Source organism: Panthera onca, chromosome B3, assembly GCF_046562875.1.
Source record: "Panthera onca isolate mPanOnc1 chromosome B3, mPanOnc1 haplotype 2, whole genome shotgun sequence".
NCBI classification, from domain to species: Eukaryota; Metazoa; Chordata; class Mammalia; order Carnivora; family Felidae; genus Panthera; species Panthera onca.
The window spans coordinates 2,841,677-2,866,502 of NC_138344.1; the positions used below are offsets into that span (position 1 = coordinate 2,841,677).

Here is a 24,826-nt window from a genome sequence, read left to right on the forward strand (position 1 = left end):
GAGAACATTTCAAATCTACTCTCTTAGCCACTTTCGAGCGCACAACACAGTAGCGTTCGTCGCCGTCACCATGCTGTGCGTTAGCTGCCCGGAACCTACTCATCTGACACTGGAAGCCGGTACCCCTTGACCCACGTCTTCTTATCTGCCCCCGCCCCCAGCAGTGACCAATGATGAGTCCACTCTCTGCTTCGGGGAGTTCAGCACCTCTAGCTTCCACACACGCATTCAATCCTACGGGATTTGTCTTTCTCTGCCTTATTCCTGGAAACTCAATGCCCTCGAAGTCCATCCACGTCGACAAATGGCAGGATCTCCTCCTTGATGACACAACAATAATAGGTAACATATCTCACGTTTCTTCGCCCATCGGTTCCCGGGTGCACATGTAGGATCCTTCCCTCTCTTGTCTCCATATCTCAGCTACTGTAAACAGAGCTGCAACGGACATGGGGGTGCACATATTCTCTGCAATCAGTGCTTTCATTTTCTTCAAATAAACACCCAGAAGTGTGACTGCTGGATCATAAGGGCAGTTCCGTTTTTAATTTCTTGAGGCACCTGTGCTCCAGGGAGGCTGCCCCGGTTCGCGTTCCCACCCACAGCCAGGAGGCTCCCCTTTCTCCGCGTCCTCGCGTCCTCGCGTCCTCACCGGCACTTGCTGTCTCTTGTTTGGATTCTACCTTCCTAAGGGGTACAGGGTGACACCCCATTGTGGTTTTGATTTGCATTTCTCTGATTGGTGTTGTCGAGCACCTTTTCAGGCTTTTGTTGATCATCTGCATACTCTCTTTGGGAAAAGGTCTGTTCAGATCCTTTGCCCATTTTGAAGTCCGATGTTTATCTTTCCGCGATTGAGTTGTCGGAGTTCCTCATGTATTCTGGAAATCAACCTCTGATCAGATAGATGGTTTGCACACACTGTCTGCTGTTTGGTAGGCTGCCCTTTCGTTTCGTTGATGGTTTCCTTTGATGTGTAGGAACTTTCTAGTCTCACGAAGCAGCACTTACTTGGTTTTGCTTTTGTTTCATGTGCTTTTTGTGCCCTTTCCAAACCATCCTGGCCAAGACCAGGGTCAAGGAGCTTTCTTCCTATGTCTTCTTCTAGGAGTCTTACACTTTCGAGTCCTACATTTAACCCCTCAATCCAGTTCAAGTTAATTTTTTGTGAGTGGTATAGGACACCATGTTAACAGAATGAAAGATAAAGATCACACAATCATCTCAGTTGAAGCAGAAACAGCATTTGGCAAGACTGAACGTCCTTTCAGGATAAAAACTCTCAACAAAGTGGGTAGAGAAAGGACGCATCGGAGATCAGAGAGGAAGAAGGAAAATCATCTGTTTGCCGATGACGTGATCTTACGTGAGGAAAATCCTGAAGACTCTACCCAGTAACCGTCAGGACGGATAAATGTGGCGAAGCTGCGAGGGCACGACACCCACACACAACAATAAGCTGTGTTTCTACACACCAACAGTGAACTACCCGAAAAAGAAATAAAGAAACCAATGCCATTTACGACAGCATCAAAAACGATAACATCTTTAGGAACAAATTTAACCAAAAAGTGAGAGATCTTGGGGCACCTGGGTGCCTCAGTCGGCTGAGCGTCAGACTCTTCGTTTCGGTCCAGGTCATGATCTCACGGTTTCATGGGTTCAGGCTCTGAGTCGGGCTCTGCGCTGATAGGGTGGAGCCTGCTTGGGATTCTCTCTCTCTCTCTCTCTCTCTCTCTCTCTCTCTCTCTCTCTCTCTCTCCCCCTCCGTCCCTCCCCCCCCTCCTCTCTCTGCCCCTCCCTCATTGCACTGTCTCTGTCTCTATCAAAATAAATAATTAAACTTTAAAAACAAAAGTTAGAGATCTCTACACTGACCTCCGTAAGACAGTGATGAAAAAAACTGACAAAGACACAAATGGAAAGATAGCCAGTCTACACGGACTGGAAGAGTTAATATTGTTAGAATGTCCATCCTACCCGACGTCACCTATAGACCCGATGCATCTCGATCAAAATTCCAGGGGCGCCTGGGTGGCTCAGTCGGTCGAGCCTCCAACTTCAGCTCAGGTCACGATCTCGCGGTTTGTGAGTTCGAGCCCCGCGTCGGGCTCTGTGCTGACGGCTGGCTCAGGGCCTGGAGCCTGCCTGGGATTCTGTCTCCCTCTCTCTCTGCCCCCGTCCCGCTCACACTCTGTCTCTGTCTCTCTCAAACATAAATAAACATTAAAAAAAATTTTGTTTTTAAATTCCAATGGCATTTTCCACACAAATAGAACAAACAATCCTAAAACCTCTATGGAACCACAAAAGACCCTGAAGCGTCACAAGCAGTCTTGAGAAGGTACCAAGCACGAGGCATCACACTTCCTGAGTTCAAAATATATTACAAAGCTCTGGTAATCGAAATGGTAAGAACCTGGCACAGAAACAGACCCCTGGACCAGGGGACAGGATGGGGAGCCCGGAAAGAAACTCGTGCCTGAGTGGCCACCTGATGATTGTCAAGGGAGCCAAGAATATTCAGGGGGTTATTTGCATGCAAAAGAACGAGGCTGGACTCCAGTCTGGCTGGGTCTGAGAGAGACTGGGTGGGGGGGAGGCAGCCCTCACCCTCAGGGCTGGTGCGGCGGCCAGGGAACTCTCCTGAGATAAGCAGAGGGAGCCCCCAGCCCTCGACGAAGTGCTCTTTTCCCAAGTGGGGCGGGAGTGAGGGTTACGCCATGCCTTTCATGCCTGGGATAGTTAAGCTACAGATTTCAAAAAAAAAAGTTACAAAAGTTTTCTTTAATGTTTATAGGAGAGAGCGCGCGCGAGCAGGAGAGGGGCAGAGAGAGAGAGAGAGAGAGAGAGAGAGAGAGTGAGGAAACACAGAATCCAAAGCAGGCTCCTGTCAGCACAGAGCCCGACGCGGGGCTCGAACCCACAAACTGTGAGATCATGACCTGAGCCAAAGTCAGATGCTCAACTGAGCCGCCCAGGGGCCCCCAGATTTTTTTTATCATCATCACTATAAGCACTTGGTTCTTTCCTCACTGGCACAAAACGGGCTGGAGTCATTTGAATTCAGCTGTAAGAATGCGTTTCTGGAAGGGGAAACAGGAACCTTTTAGAACAGTGACCCCACTTAGTTTCAGAAGAGGAACCCGAGGTGCCGAGTTGAAACAATCTTCCACGGCCGCGCAGCTAATGACACACACAAAGCCTTGACTGCGCCCCGAGCCTGCCCGACCCGAGTCGGAGGTCCTGGCGCAACTGTGGCCTGTTGCGACCTCAGCACCGCCCTGACCACGGGGATCCCGTGGCCCTGCTGTCACTGTCCTCAGCTGTAGCCTCGGACCAGAAAGGCCGACTGACCCGGAAGCTAAGGCAACTAGGCTTGCGGGGTCCCCCACGGCTCTGCACTGTGGATGTGAAAATTTGTGTTTTCTTGGGGGACCCCTCAAGCATGAGCTGCAGACCCCACTAAGCTCTGTCTGCCTCTGCTGACCAGCAACCACGTGCAGGAGCTGAACCTCAGAAGTTCCAAAAGCATCTCCCACCGACTCTCACAAATCCCCACATGCGACTGTCTTTGGGACGAGGTACCGAGGAGCCTGGGCAAATCCAGACAGGGCTGTGGACACCGAGGGAGCAGCTCAGTGACCCCCGTGCCCGGGAGCAGCCGGTCCGCACACCCACCCTAAATCCCTTCCCTCCTAACTGGGGCGGGTAGGGACGGTTTCCCGTCTTCGTCCAGGACTGCCCATGGACTCGGAACCCCATCTGCACGACCCGTGCCCCTGAGGACCTTCTCCGTCCCAGCCGTGCGCTCACGGGACCAGAAGCTTCAGAGGAGGCAAGCAGGCCACGGACAGAGGCCCAGGGGGCCGGGAGGGACAGAGAGGAAGAGACGAGGGTACGTCGAAAGAGCTGGAGCTCAGAGATCACCGCAGGTTGTGGGCACCAGGACTAAGGGGGTGTGACCGAAGCGTCACCTGAAAATAAGGCGCGAAAACTGAGTGGTTTGAGGAAATACTCAGGAACAGAGCAGACAAGACGTGGTGGGTAGGCTGCATGGGTGAGGAAGCGAGTGGGGACGGAGGGATCACTTGGGTGGAGGGTGGTAGCCTGCACCGAGGTGGGAAAGGCCAGAGGAGGACCCAGCGTGGGGTGGGGGTGGGGGTGCCGGGTCAGCCGGGGACACTTTGACCCCGTGGGCCTTCTGGTAGGTACTGGGATGAACTGCCCGCTGGCTGAGGGACCCAGAGCAGTGACGGGCTGCGGACAGCAGCCATGCTAGGAAGCCCCTTCAAGGCCTCCCGAAGAGCTCCCACAAGGGACCCTTGGGAGAAGCAGCCAGAAGGGTCCCGGCCCCGGAGACCAGAGTGGAGGGTGACCAGGGCAGCGGAGGGAGATGTCCCCTCCCGTCCCCACCTCCCTCAGGCTGAGGCCAGACCAGCGTTGGGGCAAGAGGATGAGCTCTCGGGGGGACAGGGGACAGAAGGTGTAACCTGTGCCAGAGTCCTTTAAAAATTACAGTGACTGTGGAGCTTATAGATGTTTATGAGATGCCATCAAAGACCTGAAAAGAACGCACGCGGCTGCGACTGGGGGGTTTTCCAGCGACGCCCCCAGAGTTGAGACTGCTCAGTGAACCAGCTAAACACAGTTTTACACGCTTGCTACGGACAATGTTAGAAAACACGTGTCTGCAGAGAGATGGAAATAAACGCCGAGCGCGATCCCACCACCAAGGAAAAAGTATTATTGCTGCTTGTGTGAATAACGTTGCCGTTGCTAATGTGCCTCTTGTCACCGTTAGTCCTGCCGTCGCTTCAAACTTGCAGAGAAGTCCCAACGACGGTACGAGGGGCTCCCCAGGCGCCTCACCCGGATCTACTCTCCCTCTTCTCTGTCTCCCTATGAATGGAGACAGACCCACAGATATTGTTGCTGTTGCGTTAAATATATCCCGTGTGGTTGCGACTATTAAAATGACGATTCTAACAACATACTACTCTCATATAGACAGATATTTGTTTTCTGGACCGTTTGTGATTAAGCGGGAGGCCCCTTACCCCCTGAATGTTTCAGGGTCTGTTTCCCAAGAACAAGGTAGTTCTCTTATGTAACCATAGTGCCAACATCGACACCAATCTCTCGATATCTAGCCCACAGTCCATATTCAGACGACGTCAATTGTCCTAAAACTGTTCTCCACAGTAACCTGTTTTCCTGACTCAGCAGCCAGGCCAGCGGTCAGTGATTTCATAGGTGTCCCGCAGCTGGCAGGGCTGGGGGGGTGAGGGGAGGGTGTCACCCATCATGATCATGTTAATGGTCATGTTAATGATTCAGGTTATGCATTCTGGGGTACACATGCCCCAGGGGGGACGCGTGTTCCCAGTACACCCTTTCCTGATGCACGCGAAATGGGCTTATCCCCCCTCGGTGATGTTACCATTCATCACCTGGGGAAGGTCAGGAGTGCTCTAGAATTGGGGTTACACCGCATTGCTGTTTTTAAACTGTGTTTTCACTGAACAACCTATTACAGGTGTTTGGAATGCCTTAAATATTCTCACATGCCACCATTTTAATAGATAACTTACTTTTCCGTTATATGCACAGTATATTTACTTATTACAATTCCTATTGTTTTGCCAAATTTCAACGTTTTGCCAAATTTTTGCTGACATTAGCAATGTGGTGAACATTTTAATAGAAGATTCTTTATATACGTTAAAGATTATTTCCTGAGGGTAAATCCCTAGAAGCGGAATTGACAGTCAAGGGTTATACATATTTTTAAGGCTAAAATTGCCACTGAAGGGTCCTTGTCCTCAAAAGCATTTACACTCCCCATTACAGCACAGGAAAGTGTCTTCCTCACCGTCTGTCTCCCTACAACATCCCCCACACCGGGTTTTGTCATTTTCCAAAATCCTTTCTTGCTTCGGTTTCTGTTTCTTTAGTCAAAAAATTTGAACTTTTCTCCATTTATTTTGGGCCATGTATGCAACTTCTTTTCTTTAGCTTCCTAATCACATCCTTTGCTAGTTTTTCTGCTGAGTTTTCATCTTTTGTTATAATACATAGTTCTCGTTATTATTGTACAAACGATTTGTAAATTCGGTTTTGAGTTCTTCCTTGTTTTTTTCCCCCCCCTTAGTGTGTGTTTTTCTAAACTCCCAAACAGCATTTCCAGGGCTTTGTAAATAGAGTGCACTTGTACTCCTATTTGCAATTTGTTTGAACACGTCTGTAATTGCTCTGTCGGTAATTAATTTGTGGTGTTCTGGGTTGCGGTGAAAAGGCACGGTCTGCTGAGAGCACGGCTTAGTGGTGCGGACCGACGGCGCTGGGGTCAGGCCGACGTGGTGTTCAGCCTGTCTCCGCCGGGTGACTTTGGGTGGGCCCTTGATCGTCCCCTCTGGAAATGAGGAGATGATAACAGGGTTGAGGTGAGGACAGACTGGGACGCTGTGCCCAGCGCCTGCCCCTTGGCGCTCGGGAGGTGCTGGTCTCCGTGGCTGTTTTGTTACTGTGGCCCGGGCTCCTGAGGACCACGTTTGGGCCCGAGCCTCCAGGACGGAAGAAGAGGACCCGAAGAGCAGGCGTCTGACCGTGCTTCCACGGGTTCCCTCTTCCACGGTGCACAGACGTCAGTCCCTGGGTGACATTCAGCAGCCACCTAAGGTCCCTAGATGTATACTTGCAGGCCACTGGCCTGGAGCTTAAACCTGGGTCAAGAAGTACTCCCGAAGCACCGAGCGAACGATGAACTTGGACGACGCTGAGCCCCGTGCCTGGCACACAGTACAGGTGAGCATCCCTCCCCTGCTCCCCCGACTCCTCACGGACACAGCAGATGGTGGCAAAGAAGCACGAGCTGGCAAGCTGGTACATTTGGTTCTGCTCACCACCCGGCCCTGGTACCAAGCAAGCTGGGTGCCTGGGACTTCTGGTCTGGGGGTCAGCTTGCTCTCAAAGGGCCCCTCCACCTCGGACAGCCTGGAATTCTATCACGTGGAATCTGGCATCATTGCTCATCTCTGAAAGCTCACTCTTCAGACATCTGTACACCCACAGGGACCAAAACACGAGACAGCAGGTGCCCAAAGAAGGAATGCTCAGGGGTGTCGGGAAGGGCTCCCAACCCTCTACCTCTCGTAATCTGACCTGCTTTCCAGGTGCTCCCGCCCAGCCAAGTGCCCCCGGGGGCGCTCCAATCTGTCTGTGGCCCCTGGAAGGCAGGCTTCTTACTCACTTCTACGGGCTAATTACTTGTCAGACCAACTGCGCAGCTCTTGGTAGGAGGGGCTGAGTTCCTTCCAGCCTCGAGATGGAAAGCAAAAGAAAACAATGCGAGACCTTCCTGGATAACTGCACATTCACCACCACAAACGGTACCATCGCAAGGACAAATATGTAACATTTCAGAACTCGGGAAAATGGCCCAGCAGCGGCCCACACTAAGAATGGGAGTAATTTGGTCCTGCGGTCCAGCAGGGGAAAGAAACCCCAAGTTTCTAATTACCTAGCCACAATCCTATATTTTGATGTACAAGAGAGGCAACAGAGAAGCTCTCTTCTGGTCACAGACACGCTAAAGAGTCAAGAGACAAGCCTTCTGCCCAGACCACGGCTGGACACCGGCCCAGGCCGCCCCAGTTTCTCAGATGAACCCCCAGGAGCCGCCAGCAGCCCCCCCCCCTTCCCCCTCTGCCCGCCTTACAGGGGCATCAGCAACAACGTCCTCCTCAAAACGTACCCCTGCCTTTGGTGTCCTTCCTCACCAACAAGTACGGGGCCCTGCTCACCTGGTCTCCCATTCTGCCCGCCACTCCGTGCGTCCAGAAGCTCTCTGCTTCTCAGCCGTGTCAGCCGTGGCCGTGAGGTCAGTGAGGACAGCAGCAGCCGTGTCTGCTCTCTGCGTGTCAGCCGTGGCCGTGAGGTCAGTGAACATCTCGTCCGCTGTGGGGCTGCAACGGTAACAGAGTCCAGCTTCAATCCTTAGATTCCCAGGACACCACTGATGTCCCATTTCGAGCATCTGGCAGAGGCCTCAGCCCGGCCGGCCCGGCACGAAGGACACTCACTTCCTAAGAATGGCATTTGTGCCTGGGCAGGGCTCCGCTGGGTCCGTGTCCCTCGTCACCCCTGTGGGCCGCAGGATGCGCCCAGTGCCCGGAAGGGACAAAACCTTGTGGTATTTCCTGTCCCGGATCTGGGAGCTACCGTCACCCTCCCTTCCCAACAACACACACGGAAACACTATAGCCCTGCTCCCCGCCAGCCGGGGTTTTACTGGTCATTCCTTTTATCCTCGGGATGCACGGACAGGACAGTGGAACAGAGGCTGCAGGGCACGGTGAAGAGCAAAGGAGAAGAAATTTGGGATGAGGGAACGAGGGATCCCCTCTTGCTGGGATGGCTTGCCTCTCAACACCACCGACATGTGACGCAGTCTGAATGTGACTTTTGTCCCATCTCAACAATGACAAATCATAAGAAAAAAAAAAGTTGGTCAGAAAGCATAGAAAGGAAAAACGTCTTAACCCTACAGCCTAATGACACAGTTCCCATCCCTGGCCCAGCGTCCCCTCCGGCTGTGGGCCATCCCGGGTCCCCCGTCTTGTGGTTCCCCAGCTCCTCTCCTAACAAAACCCGACCGGATCTTGAAGAGGGGAAACTGAGGGAGCCGAACCGAGGTGGAAAAGGGGCAGAGAGAAAAGGAAGAGACCTCAAAGAGGGGGAGGGGCGAGGGACCCAAAGGCCCATCCAGAGCTGGATTCAGAGACAGCCTTCTCCGGTGGGCGCTGAGCTGAGGGACAGAGACAAACACTGGGCTCCTGCGTAGCCTGGGGACGTGAGAGCTGGAAAGAGCAGAGGTAATGGGGAGAGGGAGCTGGGAGGGGAGGTGGCAGGTTCTCCTCGACCACCTTCCAAGGACCCCAGGGAAGATCTGGGGACACCTTTCGAAACTTGACCCCTCGTTCCCCAATATCTGTTTCTGGTTCAGGACCCTCATCACTAACCACCTCCAGGAAGTCTACGAAAGGACGTCCTGGTGACCTCCATGTCCGAGCTCCTGGAAGGCAGTCCCACATCAGTCCCCGGGGCCATCGGGGCCACCGTCTCTTCAGGAGTGACCCGGGGTTTTGTGGCATTGGGCTGGAGGTGCAATGGCCCAGGGGAGATTTTGTTAAGTCCACCGCGGCTGTTGGGACAGAACACCACAGGCAAGGGGCTCAGGTGACAGTCTACACCTCGGGGTTCCGCGAGTGACAGCTGGCACCTCCGGGTTCTGGAAGCCGGAAGGTCCGGGATAAGGTGTCTGCTGAGTCCCGCTCGCCGCCCCTCTGGCTGTGCCCCCACGTGGGACCCTGCCCCCCCCCCACCCCGGGCTCTCTGGGGTCTCTATTAGAAGGGCACTAACCCCAGTCCTGCAGGCTCCACCCATGTGACCCCATGTCCTCCCGGGGCGCCACCTCGGAACCACCCCACCGGGAAGTAGGTTTCAACCTGGGAATCTGGGGGCACAGCACGCTCCGCGTCGTCTACACAAGCGGAGGTAGCCCTCGGTGAGCGCGGGGGGAGGGAAGGGCCCCGACAGCGCGCTGGGCCTGCGCTTGCGGCTCCGCGTAGGCTTGCGGCTCCGCGTGCCCCCGACGCCACGCCGCGGACCCGGGGTACGACCGCCTTTTACCTACCAGGGAGGCCAGGTGCCCCAAGCCCATCCAGCTCGCAAGCGGCCGCCTCAGGACCCGGACGCTGAGCTCTCCGACCCCAGGGTCCAGTACTAATCGCTCTGACACCCAACAGCCCGGCCCTGCATCCGCGTCCGGGTGAGACAGAGGAGGATGCCCAGGTTCGCAGCTTTGCAATCGGGGGTGAAACCCCGAGCTTACGCCGCAGGTGATTGGAGGAGTTTGACCGAGCATCCCTACCTCTTGGCTTCCCATTGGCTGCTGTTTCGCTGCACCCTCCTCTTCCGGCCCCTTCCTGAGAGGCCGGCCCAAGGCTCCAGAGCTTTGATTGGATGGGCAGGGAGGGGCAGGGTTGAGGGATCGACACGCCCACCAAATGGGCAGGGCATCGTGGAGCCCCACCCCTTGGCAGCCGCCTGCGGGGTGGTATGTCCCGGATTTTCCCAGATGTGGCACTGAAGTCCCGCATCCTGCAGGTCAGGACGCGGGCCCTGGGCTCTCCCGGCCTGGAAGGCAGGTGCTTGCACCCCTGCGCCGGCACATGGGAATCCTGACGCCAGAAGCTGCCCCTGGGGCCCTGCAGCGCCCTCACGCCAGAGAGGACTGGGCCTCCTGGGCCAGATCTTCCGCCCAGCTTGGCGCATCACCCGACTGTCCCCAGTTTCGTCGTGTTCTTCGCGTTTCTCAGGTAGTGGTTATCAAAGAAAGTGGAGTGTCTGGGGAGTCGTTAGGAACGCAAATCCCCAGACCCCACCCCAGACTCACTGAGTCGGGAACCCTGGGGCCGGGACCGGTTCAAGAATCTCCAACACTGAACTGTGACTTTCCACCTTTCTTCCGAGGTCCAGCGTGGGACCAGCAGCCGTGGGAATGGGCTATGGTCCCGAGGCCCTGGGCATCCAGAGAGCACGGCCTAAGCTGGAGAGAGCGGAGGCAGGGAGCTCATTCTCCAAAGGACGAGTCTGTTTAATGGTCACCGTTGGAGGTAGAGTGGAGAGTGTTGGACAACAGGACATGGCTGAAACCACATGTAGTGGGAGGGGAGAGCAAGCAGGCGGCGGGCAGGGGCGGAGGGGGGAGCCTGTCTTCAGAGACCACATTCCACCCCAGCCAGGCCTGCCTCTGCCTGGTTCACTGTGTTTCCAGACCTCCCGAGGCAGCCGTCTTCAGGATCGGCATCACCTGACCAAACTGACCACCGGGAAAAATTCCTGAAAGCAGTTTGCCCCAAAAGATCAATATTTACTTTCTAACGAGCAGTGTTCGAGGAGATCCTCCCTCAGTCTGACCGCGGCCCCATCACTCACCTGTGCCCACAGCAGGCCTTCTGCTCCGTCAACGGCTGCATCCAGCTGATTTTATGGTTGTGATAACCTGGGTGCCCTGAGGCACTGCCACGTTAAGACTGAGGCCTCCGGGCAACAGTCAGCCTGGCCGGGTCCCATCCAGGGTGATTTGGCCGCCCAGGGAACATTTGACAAAGTCTGGAGACATTTTTGCTTGGCGCAACTGAGGGATCTACTGGCATCTAGTGGGCAGAGGCCATCCTACCATGAATAGGATAGATGCTCCCCCCCCCCACCGCAACAAAGAGTCATCTGGCCCCCAAATGTCTCTAGTGCTGAGCTGGAAACCTGCCCCAGGGCCTCCTCTCCATTATCAATCTCCGTCGCCTCCTTGGCAGGGGAGGCCCCGATGATACGTCTGGGGAAACCAGCTCATGTATTTCCCAGCTGCACTCACTGACTGCTCACTTATATATCGATTTATCACGACAAGGAGTATAAAAGAGGGGTGGGGGTGCTTGGGTGGCTCAGCCGGTTAAGCATCTGACTTCAGCTCAGGTCATGATCTCACAGTTCGTGAGTTTGAGCCCAGCATCAGGCTCTGTGCTGACAGCTCGGAGCCTGCTTCAGATTCTCTGTCCCCTCTCTCTCTGTCCCTCCTCAGCTTGTTCTCTCTCTCTCTCTCTCTATCTCAAAATAAATAAATAAACTTATTTAAAAAAAGAGTGATGTATCAGACATGTGGAGGAATGAGAATTTTCTCAGGCTTTATTTAATTTTAATTTCAGAAAAAGAGAGAGAGAGAATCTTAAGCAGACTCCGTGCTCAGCCTGGAGCCCGAACCGGGGCTGGATTCCAGGACCCTGGGATCGTGACCTGAGCCAGAATCCAGAGTCGGATGCTCAGCTGACTGAGCCACCCAGGTGCCCTGAATTTTCTCAGGTTTCAAGTAACCAAAGAAAACACGAACAGAATTAACAGCAGAGATGTTAATCTTTTAGAAGCGAAATATAACCAAACTAAATGTAAAGGGAGAAAGTTGATTGCAAAAACATATTTACATTAGAAGTGATTATGGATTCAGGGAACCTGGGTGGCTCAGTCGGTGAAGCCTCCAACTCTGATTTCAGCTCAGGTCATGATCTCACACTTCATGAGACTGAGCCCCACGTTGGGCTCTGTGTTGACTGCGTAGAACCTGCTTGGGATTCTCTCTCCTCTCTCTCTGTGCCTCTCCCCTGCTTGTGTGTGCACCCTGTCTCTCTCAAAATAAATAAATAACTTAAGAAAAAGGAGTGGTTATGGGTTCAAATCTATGCAATTCGTGCAAATATGACTGGAAAAACAAAACAAAACAAAAAAACAAAAACACAACTAAAGCTCGAGAGAGAGAGAGAGAGAGAGAAGTGGTCTTTAGTCTAACACTACCTTCTACCGTTTACCGGGCCCTTACTATGTGCCCGGAGCTGTGCTAAGCCCTTGGTATATTTTATCTCATTTCATCCCCACAACAGCACGTGAGCGACACGCTCATGATTTCCATTTGCACAGATGTCGAACCAAAGTGCTCGGAGGTCGGGGGAAGCGTCCCAGGCTCCCATAGCTGGTAAAAGGCAGAGTCAGGATTGAAGTCCAGATCTGCCTCATTAAGTCCAGTTCTCACTAGCAAACAGATGGTAAAAAGTCAAAACACTTGGATGAGGGGCAAGGTGGCGTCCCACCGAAGCCCTGGGACGGTATGACTCGGGACGTGGGACCCACACAGGGAAGCACAGCCGTGACTGTTCGCTGGCCAAGCTCGCCGGCCTGGAGGGATGCGGATTTCTGCTCGTGGGGCAGGTGGAGGGAGGGGCGAGCTGGAGGAGGCCGCCCTGTCGGAAGGAAGCCTGTGACATTCTGCCGTCCTGCCTCCTTCGGGACGAAGAGCAGGAGAAGTCCGCGCCCTCCCTGTCATCTCTTTGCTCCGTGCCGTGGTCCTGTATCCCGGCTCTGCCTCTCACACACGTTCTGACTCACACAAGCCCCTGGAACGCTCATTTCCCGGCTCGGCTCCGTCCACACCGGCACCGGCCTCGTCGCCCTCCTGCGGAACACACGCACGTGTTCACTAAAGGCCTGGCGGGTGCCAGGGACTCCGTGAGTATTTGGCTTTTACCCTTCCCTGATTTTTATCCTGGCAACAAGTTAGCGGGGGAAACACCGTTTCATACGACGAGGGCCACCTTGATGGGGTCTTAACTGCTCTCACGCCTCTCCCATGGGGCCAAATGGCTGGGGCTGGCCGCTGGTGCCCCGCCCGCGAGGGCCAAGCCAGGGCAGGCAGGGCAATATGGCAGGGCACCACCAGAGGGGGGCAGAGAGCCGGGATCCAGGGCCCGGCCTGGGATGGGTCGGCATGCCTGCACGCCCGAGCAGGAACACCCAAGGGGCACACAGAGGCTCTGCGAGACCCTCCCCGGCTCCGTCACGAGTCAGGAGCTGGTGCCACCAGACTGAAGACTCCAGAGGCAGACATCTAGGTGAGGACGAGCCCAGGATGGCTCTTTGGTCAAAAAGGAAGTAGCTCTATGGAGTCCAGAAGGAACCTTCCAGAGGGGGCCTGATCCTAACCACTGCTACTCACTGAATGTGCTGCTATTAAGAGGATGTGGTTTGGGGGACCTTAAACCAATACTCTCTCTTTTTTTTTTTTTTTTAATTTTTTAACGTTTATTTATTATTGAGAGACAGAGACACAGAGCATGAGCAGGGGAGGAGCCGAGAGATGGAGAGACACAGAATCCGAAGCAGGGTCCAGGCTCTGAGCCGTCAGCACAGAGCCCGACGCGGGGCTCGAACTCACGAACCGCGAGATCGTGACCCGAGCCGAAGTCGGACGCTCAACCGACTGAGGCCCCCAGGCGCCCCAAACCAATTCTTATTTGTGGAAATATGTAAAGCCAAACCTGATAGATTGAGGTCCACAGAATGTGTTCTGGAATGTGGGGAGGATACCCCTAGTAGTCATGGGGTGTGGGACCCGGGCAGGGACGAGGAGATGGTGTGCCAGGAAACTTCCAGACAGGAAGAGGACACTTGATAGGCCCGGGAAGGAAGGGAGACAGAGGAGAAGCCACGGCTTCCCGGCTCCAGCCCAACCCCAGGGTGTGGCAGGGTCGGTGTTGAAATGGGCTGAGGCTGGCGCGCTCTGCCTCTGGGGCTGCAGCTCTGGGGACAGCCTCCCTCGCGGGGAACCTGTCACGTTTACATGGAACAGTCAGGCCGAGTGAAAACGCAGGGCGGTGAGGTAAGGTAGAGACGAGGCCCGAGGTGGGGCTGCCCGGCTCTCCCCCAGCCTACAGACGACCACAGTGCCAGCGGATTAGAACCTCGGGTTGAGACCCAGCAACCTGGCCTGGTAAGGGGTGAGGGGACCCCACCACAGAGGCCACAGAGCGCACATCTTAGTAGGGGCCAGGTGGAGGGTGTGTCTGACGCTCAGAAGCCGTGCAGAACCACGGAGAGTTGGGGTAGGGGCAAGCCAGTGACCAAAACAGAAGACAAACTTGAAGTTAATCGCCAAACCTGGGAGACAGAAGCCGAAGTAGCCCGCGGACCAAGCATCCCCACCTGTGCCGCTACCGTCCTCTCCGATTCTCGGGTACCCGCGTCCTCCCTCACGGCAGCCATGTTGCCTCCAGCCGAGCCACAGGGCCTTTGCACATCCCCTCTCTTCCCTTCAAACTCGGTTTGTTGGGTCTTCCTGGCTCAGCCACCCGCCCCTCTTCCATACTCTCCTTTATGGCACTTGTCATTTGGTTTGCTTGTCCTTTTACACTCATCCTGGCAGCTTTCGGACTGACACCTGCCTCCCCCACAGATTAGGAGCTCCAGAGAGGAAGGGACTGTTTCCACCGTCACCGCACGCCCAGCACCCAGCACAGACAGCAGCAAACCAGCGTACTTGAATGACCGGAGAAACGAACCAACTGCCCAACGAGAGGATGGAGGAAGGACCCGCCGGAGTTTGTCTCTGCGGCAACAGGGTCTCCACGTTCAGGAGAAGAGTCCGAGGCAGGAAGGAAGCCGCGTCCAGCCCCGAAGGTCGGGGGAGCGGGCGCTGCCCTCACTGAAGGACCTGGACCTCTCCCCACATCACACTTGCTTTTCCTTGACCTCAACGTCACAGGAGCATTTTCTTTTTCTTTTTCACGGGACCTTGGTCTGGTTCTTTACTTTCCATTATGCAAATGTTCAGCAGGTGAGGAAGGGCAGGACAACACCCTGCGGAGAGGATAAACCACAGTTGGCCACGCCGATCTCGAGTCAGACACTGCGATTTGCACGTCTAGGAAACCAGGCCACGGCCCTGCGGAAGCCAAAACACCGTCACCACGGCACACAAGACGAGCGCCGACTTCTTCATCCCCTGATACGCCGGCTGCGCCCAGGCTTCCCCCGGAGTCTCCAGCACGTGTCCTGCACTTGGTCTCCTGGATCCAGGATCCAATCGGAGTCTGCGCACGGAGCGGCGTGGTTTGAAAACCATCTCGAACGGCCTCACTCAGACCACGTGTTTAGCCACGGGGAGCGTGGGGAGCGCCGGCCGCCTCCCGTTCACGCCGGGCACCCTCGGTCCCGCCCACAGCTGCCTCGCCCTGGACGGCGCGTGCGTCCAGGAACGAATAGCCCTGCGGACGCGGGCTCCCCGTACGTTCCAGAAGCCCGAGGCAGCCCCACGAGGGGGCGAGGCCACGCGCTTCGGAGGAGCAGACGATGAGCCACAGGGAAAGTATTTGCCTTCTCTCAACATTGCCAAGCCTGCCGGGAAATTCTGCCACCGCTCAGGACGCTGGGCACTGTCCCCGGCGGGTCTCAGGAGGCAGCCCCGAGGTGGCCCTGGAAAAGCCGTCCACTTGGGCGGCGAAATCCGTCCTGCACTCTTGGCCACAATGCAAGAGGCACGCGTCACCAAAGTGCTCAGGGGTAGCGCCTGGGGCACACGCGTGACTTTGTGTCTTGATGGGAATGTTGTGGTCTTCACGTTGTCTTGTCTTGGGACAAATAGGACCGTGGATCACAGGACCCCACTGGGGTCCGCACACTTCACTGTTGTGGGGCCTGCCCCCTGATCCCCAGCCTCTACCTGCCAGACGACAGCAGCATCTCCACACATTGGGCCCCATCATCCTCCGTGGAGTCCTGTGCTGGGTCCTCCCACAAGACACTGGTTTGAAAAGTCGGGAAAGTTCCAGAACCATGTACACCCACTAAGAGTTTCAAGCTTGGGGAGAACCTCAAACCAGGCGTTTCAGCGGTGCCTGCGAGAGCGCCTGCTCGCGGGTGCAGAGACAGACGCCCAGCGGCCAGGTCCCTCCCATGTCCCGCGGTGTCCCGCCATCGTGCCGGGGAGGCTGCGCCAGACCCTGGCCTCACGGGCCGCGGGAAGGGACACCGTCGCGCAGACGCCTGACGGGGCCGTTTCCTCCCGGCAGCGCTGGTGTGGTGCCCGGTGCCCGCAGGCGCCCTCGAGGGGCCCAGTGGGATCTCCCCCTCCTCCTTCCTGTTCACGCCCCCCCCCCCCCGGGGTGGTGACTAAGGGACCAGGGGGAGCGGGGGGGGGGGGGGGGGGCGGACAGCCCACCTGTAAGAAGAAGGCGTGGTGGGGCACCTGGGGGGTTCAGTTGGTGAAGCCTCCCTCTTTTGATTTGGGCTCAGGTCATGATCTCAGGGCTCGTGAGTTCGAGCCCTGCGTCAGGTTCTGTGCTGACAGAGCAGAGCCTGCTCGGGATTCTTTCTCTCTCTCTCTCTCTCTCTCTCTCTCAAAATAAACTTAAGAAGAAGAGGAAGAAGAAGAAGGAGGAGGAGGAGAAGGAGGAGGGGAGGCAATGAAAGGACGAGGCTGGAGGGACCAGGGGAAACTCTGAGGAGGTCAAGGGCAAGCAGCTCGGGTCACTCTGCTGGGGGAGCAGGTAGAGGCCCCTGGTGGCCTGCAGAGCAGAGGGCTCACGCGTCCTGGCCTGGACATGCCCAAGGGCCCCAGTCTCAGCAGAGGCTTTTCTGACCCCCGGTAGGTCAGGGCCTTGGGCCTGAAGTCTTTTCCTCAAAGGCACTTACCCTCGATGGCTGGACCGTCTTCCTCCCCGACCGGGGACGTTCCGTTTCGCTGCCAGGCACCCGGCCCGGGGCTGGAGCTCAGAAGATGTTTCTTTGTTGAAGGGATCTCCCTCCGGATCCTTCACTCTCAGTGGACCCCCTCCCTCTCCCTCTCGGCCCACAGCCCACAGCCTGGAGTCCTTTAGAGGCGGACTCCTTGGAGCTCAGTCCCCTTCAGCACACACCCGGCTGGCCTCTCACGGTGGAAACGGGCACCGGTCCCTCCGTGGCCACCGGGGCCGCCCCGGGAACACCCGGGGCCACCCGGGGCAGATCCCAGGGCGGGTATAGCGCGTCCTTCTGCCGAAACCAGATTGGGTGGGTTTCCTGGAAGCAATGTGTTTCTGATGAAGGAGGACAAAGTGTCCTGTTTCTCCGCAGCCTGGTCTTCCTAGTCTGGTGGAAGGCGCCCGGCTAGCTGTGCTTCTGTGCGTTTTCCGCCCTCCTGACCCCGCCAGGGAAACCGCACGCAGACGCCCGTGCGGTGCCGGGTGAGCACAGCCGCTCAGGGACTAGCCCCACGCCCGATGCTTCGGGCGGCGTCTGTAAATGGGAAACATGACCAGTACATACTTTGTTCCATCAGGCGGCGGGCTCGCCTGGCGTTTGCAAGCTTGCGGTCTGGTTCCCCGGGTTCAAATCTCAGCGCCGCCCCCTGCTGGCTGCGGGGCCTTGGGCGGCTGGCTTCACCTCCCCGCATCTAGTTTCCTCATCTGTAAGATGAGTAGGGGCCTTAGACAAGTGTCAGGAGGCGTGCGAATGCCTGGCACAGAGTAAATTATTAACGCTTCTGGAGGATTAATTGTAAATTGCTGGGCACGGCGCCCGGCACCTAAGGGCTCAGCGCACGGCCTCTGCTATTATTGTAACGAGTTCTCTGCCGAGAGCTAGGGCAGCCGGGGCTCTCCGAGTCAACCTGTTTGTGCCACGGGCGGTAGTGTAATTTTTGGTCCCACTCAAGCCGGTCTTCACCTCCTCAGCCCCTTGATCTGGCTGCCTCCACCACAGGTACGTGCAAGATTCGAGGCGGCCGAACGGGAGACCCAGGGTTTGCGCACGAGTTACTATTTCTCACTCCAGTTTGAAAAGTGCAACCGCACAGCTGGAGATAAACGGAGAAAAAGCAGTAGTGAAATAGTCAATAATGCTGGCCTGTCCTCGACTCAAAGCGGGAGTGTACTTTTCAGTTGACCGTGAGAAGTTGGAAGTTACAGGCAGGTTGGGACCGTTTTCCTCTTTGGTGAAACGTGGTGGCCCCTGAGTCATGACGCAGGGAAAGGGGGTGTCCGAGGCCAGGCTGTGCGGAGCTGAGGCCCCCCGCCCTGGACCACTCGTGCCACACCTGTCCCCACCCCCCGGCCCCACTCCCCATCGCATCCGTGACTTGAGACACTAGGAGAGCAGAATCTGGTTGACAACAGTTAGCATCGGGCACCTGAGAAGCTCACAGCGCCTTCCTTGACAGAAGAGCAGAACGGAGGAGACATCCCTCTGACCCCCAATTTAATGGACCGTGTGCCAACAGCTGTGTGACGTTTGAGCAAAAGGTCTCTAACCAATCTGCTCGGTTTTCTCATCTATCAGAAGGGGCTATCGGGGAATCACGGTGCTGTTTACCGGGGGTAATCACACAACGTGCTGGGGTGGAGCCTGGCACACGGTGGGGGCTCCGAAAGAGTATTATCATGACGACTGGTGTTGTTAGAAAAATGCTGAATGGTCATGGGCAGCGTAAGCATGTGATGTATGAGACCAGCACCCATCTCAGAAGGAATCCCTGTGATGCTAAGTGACCCTGTCCAGAGCCAAGAACTGTGTGAGGGCGGCTGTGCCCTGTGACCTGTATTTCTTGCACATAAATAATGGAAAAACCCAGAGGGAAGGTGACCAGGGGTCGCTCCAGGCGATGAAAGAATTAGGAATCAGCGTGTGTGTGTGTGTGTGTTTCCAGAGCCTGTAAGACTCAGAAAAGGTACCATTTATGTTCAAGGGGAGCTTTGCCAGCCAAACCAGTGTGGAGAAACAGAGGCAGGGCAATCTGTCTGCTGCAGTGACTTTTGCCCCTTGGAAAGGGGCCCCCGCTTTTGTCCCTGAAGTTCCCTGGGAGCATCTCCGAGGTGGGGCGCCCAACGTACGAAAGGAAGCCGTGTCCTCTGGAGCCCCGTGTGCTGAGACCAGGGTGTGTTCCGGGCGGGGGCTTGGCTTTGCTTCCTCCCACGCAGACAAATCTCCAGAGCAGGTGAACTCAGAGCTGTTCTCCCGCCACTGCCTGGGATGGCGGTTCTCAGGCCCCCCGGCGTGTGAAGCAAGGACTGCCGGGAAGATGAAGGGGGTCACCACCCCCTCCTTCTGATTCAGTAGGTGTCGGGTGGGCCTGAGAATTGGCATTTCCGACCGGCTCTCGGGTCAGGTTGGTGCTGCTGGTCTGGGGCGAATTCTCTGAGAACCACTGACCCCTGGGACGTGTGCACCCGATCGCCCAAATTCCCCCGGGGCTTGCAGATGTTGAGAGCTTGGTGACCGGCCGGCGGCCCCTGACCTGGGCGCTGTGCCCTACAACCGGTGGCGGTGGACGTGGCCACGGCGCACGGATGTGCGATTCTGGGGCCCCAGCGAAGGGGTGGGCGTGCAAAGAGGGACGCCGGGCACGTCTCGGGAGCGGGACCCACAGCTGTGGGTGTTCAGATGCGCTCTGTAGAGCCCCGGGAATTCCTATGGGGCCTCAGGGAGCTGCCACCTGCACCTGGGGCCGGGTCTGAGGCTCCCCTCCCCCCTCCCCCCTGCTCCCAACGGGGCGGCTGGACTTGGATTGTTTTTACACTGGAACTTCCACACTGGGTTTCTCGCGGAGAATGCACTCCGGCCAGAAGGGACTCTGGGGGCTCCAGGGGTGGGTGGACTCCATGTGCACCCATTTTAGGGGGGGAGCAGACCCCCCTCGGGTTTCCCTACGGAGGAGGGCTTCGCCGGGGAAGCCAGACAGGTTATCAGCTGGGCGGCTGTCCCGAGGTCCCCAGGGGACCAGGCCTCAGGACCTCGCAGGGAGGCAGAGGGGATGTGTGGTTAGGGTCTGGGCGGCCCGAGATCCCAGCCCCAGGAGCCGAGCACAGGGCTTCTGGTGACTCACCACCCCGCCACCTCCAAGGCCTCTCACGGGCACCTCTGTCTTTTTTTCTTTTAAATGTTTATGTATGTGTTTTGAGAGAACGAGAGAGAGCATGAGACGGGGGAGAGGGAGACAGAGAATCCCAAGCAGGCTCCACACTGTCAGTGCAGAGCCCAATGTGGGGCTCGATCCCACAAACTCTGAGATCAGGACCTGAGCTGAAATCGAGAGTCAGATGCTTGGGGCACCTGGGTGGGTGGCTCATCTGGTTACGGAGCCTGCTTGGGATTCTCTCTCTCTCTCTCTCTCTCTCTCAAAAACTCTCAGCTGAGCCCCCCCAGGTGCCCCTCGGGGGTCTTCTCTTTCCCCTCCTCTTCCTCTCCCAGCTGGCTCATGATCCCGATTCCCTATTCAAGTTCCTGAGACCCATCATCAGTGTGCCTGGATCTCTGACCTGTGGGTGTAGCCACGTGGTTCAGAACACGCCCACTCCTGGGACAGGAGCATCCCGCGCCCTTCCCCTCCGAAGACGCTGTATGGGAGGTGTGGGGGGCACAGACACGGGGGTTGCCCTGCCTGTGGGGTGACCGGGCATCCGCCGGCCCTCCCGAAGTCAGGGCCGGCATCGTGCTGCCCTGTCTGGTGCATTCGACTCGGCCCGCAAGGCTCTCAGCGCGGCACCAAGCACGTCCCCACCCACCACCACCCGCCTCACTGCGGACGCAGAGCCCCTCGGGCCCTCGGCAACCAGGCGGCGGTGCGGGACCCCGTTGTTAGCTTTTCCATCCCAGGGAATCGCCTTTTTCTGATCATCAAAGTACTACATGCTGGATTCGCAAAGGAAAAACTTTACAGAAAAACCATGTAGAAAGGAAACCGCTCTGTTAATTACGCCCCCGGCGATAAGAAATTTCACAGGTCCGTAGCCAGGTCTCCGGGTTTTTACGGAGCGCGTGATAACGACGCACACGCACGTTTTAAATACGTGGTAAAAACGGATTCAGGCAAAGTATAGCATCTTGGGATTTCGGACCCTTCAGGAGCTTCCAGCCCTCAACCAGCCGCGGAGCCAGCAGCTCTTTCCGGATGGACGTTCGGAGCCTTCCCGGTGGGGGCCGTTCCACACGGCCCCGTGCGGATACCTCTGCGCGCTTGTGTGATGCTTCCGTAGGAGAGGTTTCTAGAAAGATGCCCAGGGTGCACGTACGACCACCGTACATTCTAGCACGCACGGCCAAGCTGGGGAGAGACCACTACTCAAACAAAGCTGCTTGTCCGGGCCGGCCCGCAGCTGCCAGGGGCTGGCCATCCCCGCCCCCATCTGTAGGGGATTCTGAACAACCTTCTGGGAGGGAGACATACCGTGAAAGGAAGGCAGCAGACACGGTTGGTTGAGTCACAGAAGGAGGTAATAATCTCGAGTGCGCTAGTGACGGCCGCTTGAATCCATCCCCAAGCCTGGGGACGCCCGGGGGCACCTGTCTGTCCGTGTGGGAGGCGGGTTGCCAAGGGGCTGACTTGCTCAAGACGCCACAAAGCCCGGGACGTAAAGGCCCCGCTGCGCCGAGGCCCCTCCGACAACACCAAGAGGGAGAGAGAAGAAAGAAACGAAATCCAGCTCGACGGCTCCGGCGGGAGCGCGGCTCAGGGAACGTGGTGGTGGCCGGCAGGGGCCGGGGGGGGGGGGGGGCAGTGGTGAAGAGGACGAGGAGGTCACGCCCCACAGAGCATGGATCTGACCCCGGGCCAGGGTGAGACACGCCCCGCCCCCCCCCCCCCCCCCCAGAGCCAGCGGTCCCGAGGGGGAAGCCGCGGTGTGACCCGGGCCACCAGGCCGTGGGCGCAGGGCTCCCTTCGGGCAGGGCAGACGCCGGGTCCGCGAGGAAGGCTCCGTGCACATCACCTGAGAAACGCCAGCCCTGTCCGGGGAAGGGAAGCAGCTCTCCGAGAGAGGAGGCCGCGGGTGGTCTCAGACCTCGGGGGCTTCTGCCTCCTTCGGAGAACCACGTGACCAGTAAGCGCCGCTTTTTCTGTCTGGATCCAACCCTTTCCAAACGCTCAATGCTACGCATCTGGGAGCTAACAACTGCAGCTTATTTGGTGGGGGGGCAATTTTAAAAACACTCCGAGGCCGCCGTGAAGCGGCCAAATGACTTCACCTCCAAGTGACATTCTCAAGAGGGAAGTTTCCTAAACAATTTTTTCCAAGTTTGTTTATTTACCCTCGAGAGAGACAGAGAGAGAGCAAGCAGGGGATGGGGCGGAGAGAGAGGGAGAGAGAGAATCCCGACCCGGGGCCCGAACCCACAAAGCGGGAAATCACGACCCAAGCGGAAACCAAGAGTTGGACACCCGGGCGCCCCTAAAAGTGAAGTTGTGTTAGTGAGAGAAAATGTCTTTGGAAAAGGTAGCATATGAGATGGAAAGTGTGTATTTCCAATGATCTCATCTGATAGCAGAACAGGAGTCCACAAGCTCTGAATTTTCCAGATGTACTTAAAAAAAAAAAAAAGACAGAAGAGAAGTAAACATTCAAAACTAGACCTCTCATAAGGTCGCTTTTTCTGAGTTCGGACAAATAAAAAAAGAAACATCTAAACCTGATGTTCAAACAAGGCTGTCCGGTGTGATCCAGCCTTCTTCCCTTAACGGCCCATTTATCGGTGCCCCAGATCCTACAGCTTGCCCCTCCCTTCCTTGGCTCCTACTGGGTCTCACAGGCAAATGCCTCCTTCCTCCAGCCATCAGTGTTCTGTCCAATGACCCTTACTTTCCCGAGCCTAAAATAACGGCGTACGCACGTGGAAAGGCTCAGTGATTAAAAAAAGTGATCGTTAGGATTTTATTACATCAGAAACTCAGCCTATGAATTTTCTACAACTAATCACCGAGAAAAGGATTTTTTCCCCCTCTGTACCTCCATTTTTTATTTTGTTATTATTATTTTTTTGAAGTCTTAAGGGTTTCTCTATCTACTATAAGGTAGAAGATACTCTCATCCAGACCCAAGACCCGGGAGGGACGTGCAAAATCAACAAAGAGGGTAATGAAGTAACCCCCAAACCAAACGCTCTAGCCCTGCCGGGGGAGGGACCGAGGTGTGGGATAGAGAGAGTTGCCTGGCCCTCTGGAATGTCCTTATCAACCCGGGCCCAGAGGAAGGGGATGTGCATTGGAAGAAACCCCATCCCGCTACTCAAGCCTCTGGCCTTCCAGCCCTGGGCCACGACTGCCCAGGTTGGGAAAGGCCTGGACCCTTCACTCCAGTCCTCTGGGAACCCTTACTTGTTCGGCCCCCTCACTCCCTTCCTGCTCGTCTTGTCTGGTCGGAACCACTCTGCCTCTCTCTAGAGCCTGCTGCACGGGGCTCCGCTCATAACCAGAGGGCAGATACACCGCAGGGTGGTCTCTTCCCTCTTCTCATTCCCAGGCCACTAGGAGACGCTCTCTGTGCTGCAGGCTCTGTGACCACCGGCAGGATCAAAGGAAAGTGTTAGCACCTCCGAGGTCTGGTTCCTGTGTTTTGGTCGACATTCATAATCTTGTTTTTAGAATCTGATCTAAATGCTTGGCTTTTATTGTTACTTTTATCTATTTCTTTTCTATCCTAGAAAGTTTAAAATGCTCTCTGCCTTAAAAAGAAAGGGCTTGAGGGACGCCTGGGTGGCTCAGTCGGTTAAGCGTCTGACTTCGGCTCAGGCCATGATCTCGAAGTTCGTGAGTTCGAGCCCTGCATTGGGCTCTGTGCTGACAGCTCAGAGCCTGGAGCCTGCTTTGGATTCTTTGCCTCTCTCTTTCTCTGTCCCTCCCATGCTCATGCTCTGTCTCTCTCTGTCTCTTGATAATAAATAAACATTTAAAAAATTAAAAAAAAAAAAAAAAAGAAAAGAAAGGGTTTGACTGTTTCACAACGAACAGCTTCTAATTTGCAGATTTAATAACATACTCACCTGGAGGGCTCCTGCTCTGTGACAAGCTGCCTAAGGCTCCAAGCCTTCTTTGGTCGTTGTCAGACAGGAGAGAAGGGGTATTGCCTACCCAGTGCCCTACTCTCCGTGCCAGGTGCACAGGCTAGCCTAATTTCTGAAATCAATTATTTTCTAAACTTACCAGCCAGAAACGGAGCCATTATATGTTTCTGAAACTTGGACACCATTGCTGTTAGTAGCTTTGCCTACTGGGCTGGAGACACAGAATATAAATATAGATATAAAGATGCCCCAAGTCCTTCCCTCTGCCATAGTGAGGACCCAGCTCCTGTCGACGATCCTAACACAAATCAGGCAATAATCCTTGGGAACTTTTCGTGATGCGCCTGGAACAGGGCTTACTAAGAGGTGTTAACTGGATGAGAAACGGGACCCCGGGCTGTGGGCTGTGAACTTAGCTATTACCTGGCACACGCACACTTGCACGTACTGTTGTATACACGCGTGTGTGTGTGTGTGTGTGTGTGTGTGTGGTGTCCTAGGGATCACAACAGGACTTGGGTATCTCCCCTCACGTCTATGGACACTGACCCAAGCAGCTCGTCCCTCTGCCCCTCTCCCCGCCCCAGCCCCTGGCCCGCCCGTGCTCCAGGGTCATGGGGAAAAGGCATTACA

At 56.0% G+C, this 24,826-nt stretch overlaps 3 long non-coding RNA genes across 3 annotated transcripts in view; 1 reads left to right on the forward strand and 2 right to left on the reverse strand.

Moving 5' to 3' along the window:
• Window positions 1-9,863, reverse strand: part of LOC144616579 (uncharacterized) — a 32,224-nt gene extending 22,361 nt beyond the window's left edge. The window contains exons 1-2 of the long non-coding RNA XR_013555935.2: window positions 9,699-9,863; window positions 7,806-7,967 (exon numbers count right to left, since the gene is read on the reverse strand). This is a non-coding gene — a long non-coding RNA (uncharacterized LOC144616579). The remainder of the gene's footprint in view (window positions 1-7,805; window positions 7,968-9,698) is intronic.
• An 11,224-nt stretch (window positions 9,864-21,087) lies between these two features.
• On the reverse strand, window positions 21,088-21,961 carry LOC132670456 (uncharacterized). Its single transcript, XR_009606696.3, has 2 exons — window positions 21,585-21,961; window positions 21,088-21,461 (listed from the first exon to the last, which is right to left on the reverse strand). It is a non-coding gene; the product is annotated as an uncharacterized LOC132670456 (long non-coding RNA).
• A 54-nt stretch (window positions 21,962-22,015) lies between these two features.
• LOC144616578 (uncharacterized) lies at window positions 22,016-24,133 on the forward strand. The gene is made up of 3 exons (XR_013555934.2): window positions 22,016-22,236; window positions 23,205-23,265; window positions 23,653-24,133. It is a non-coding gene; the product is annotated as an uncharacterized LOC144616578 (long non-coding RNA).
• The last annotated feature ends 693 nt before the right edge of the window (window positions 24,134-24,826 follow it).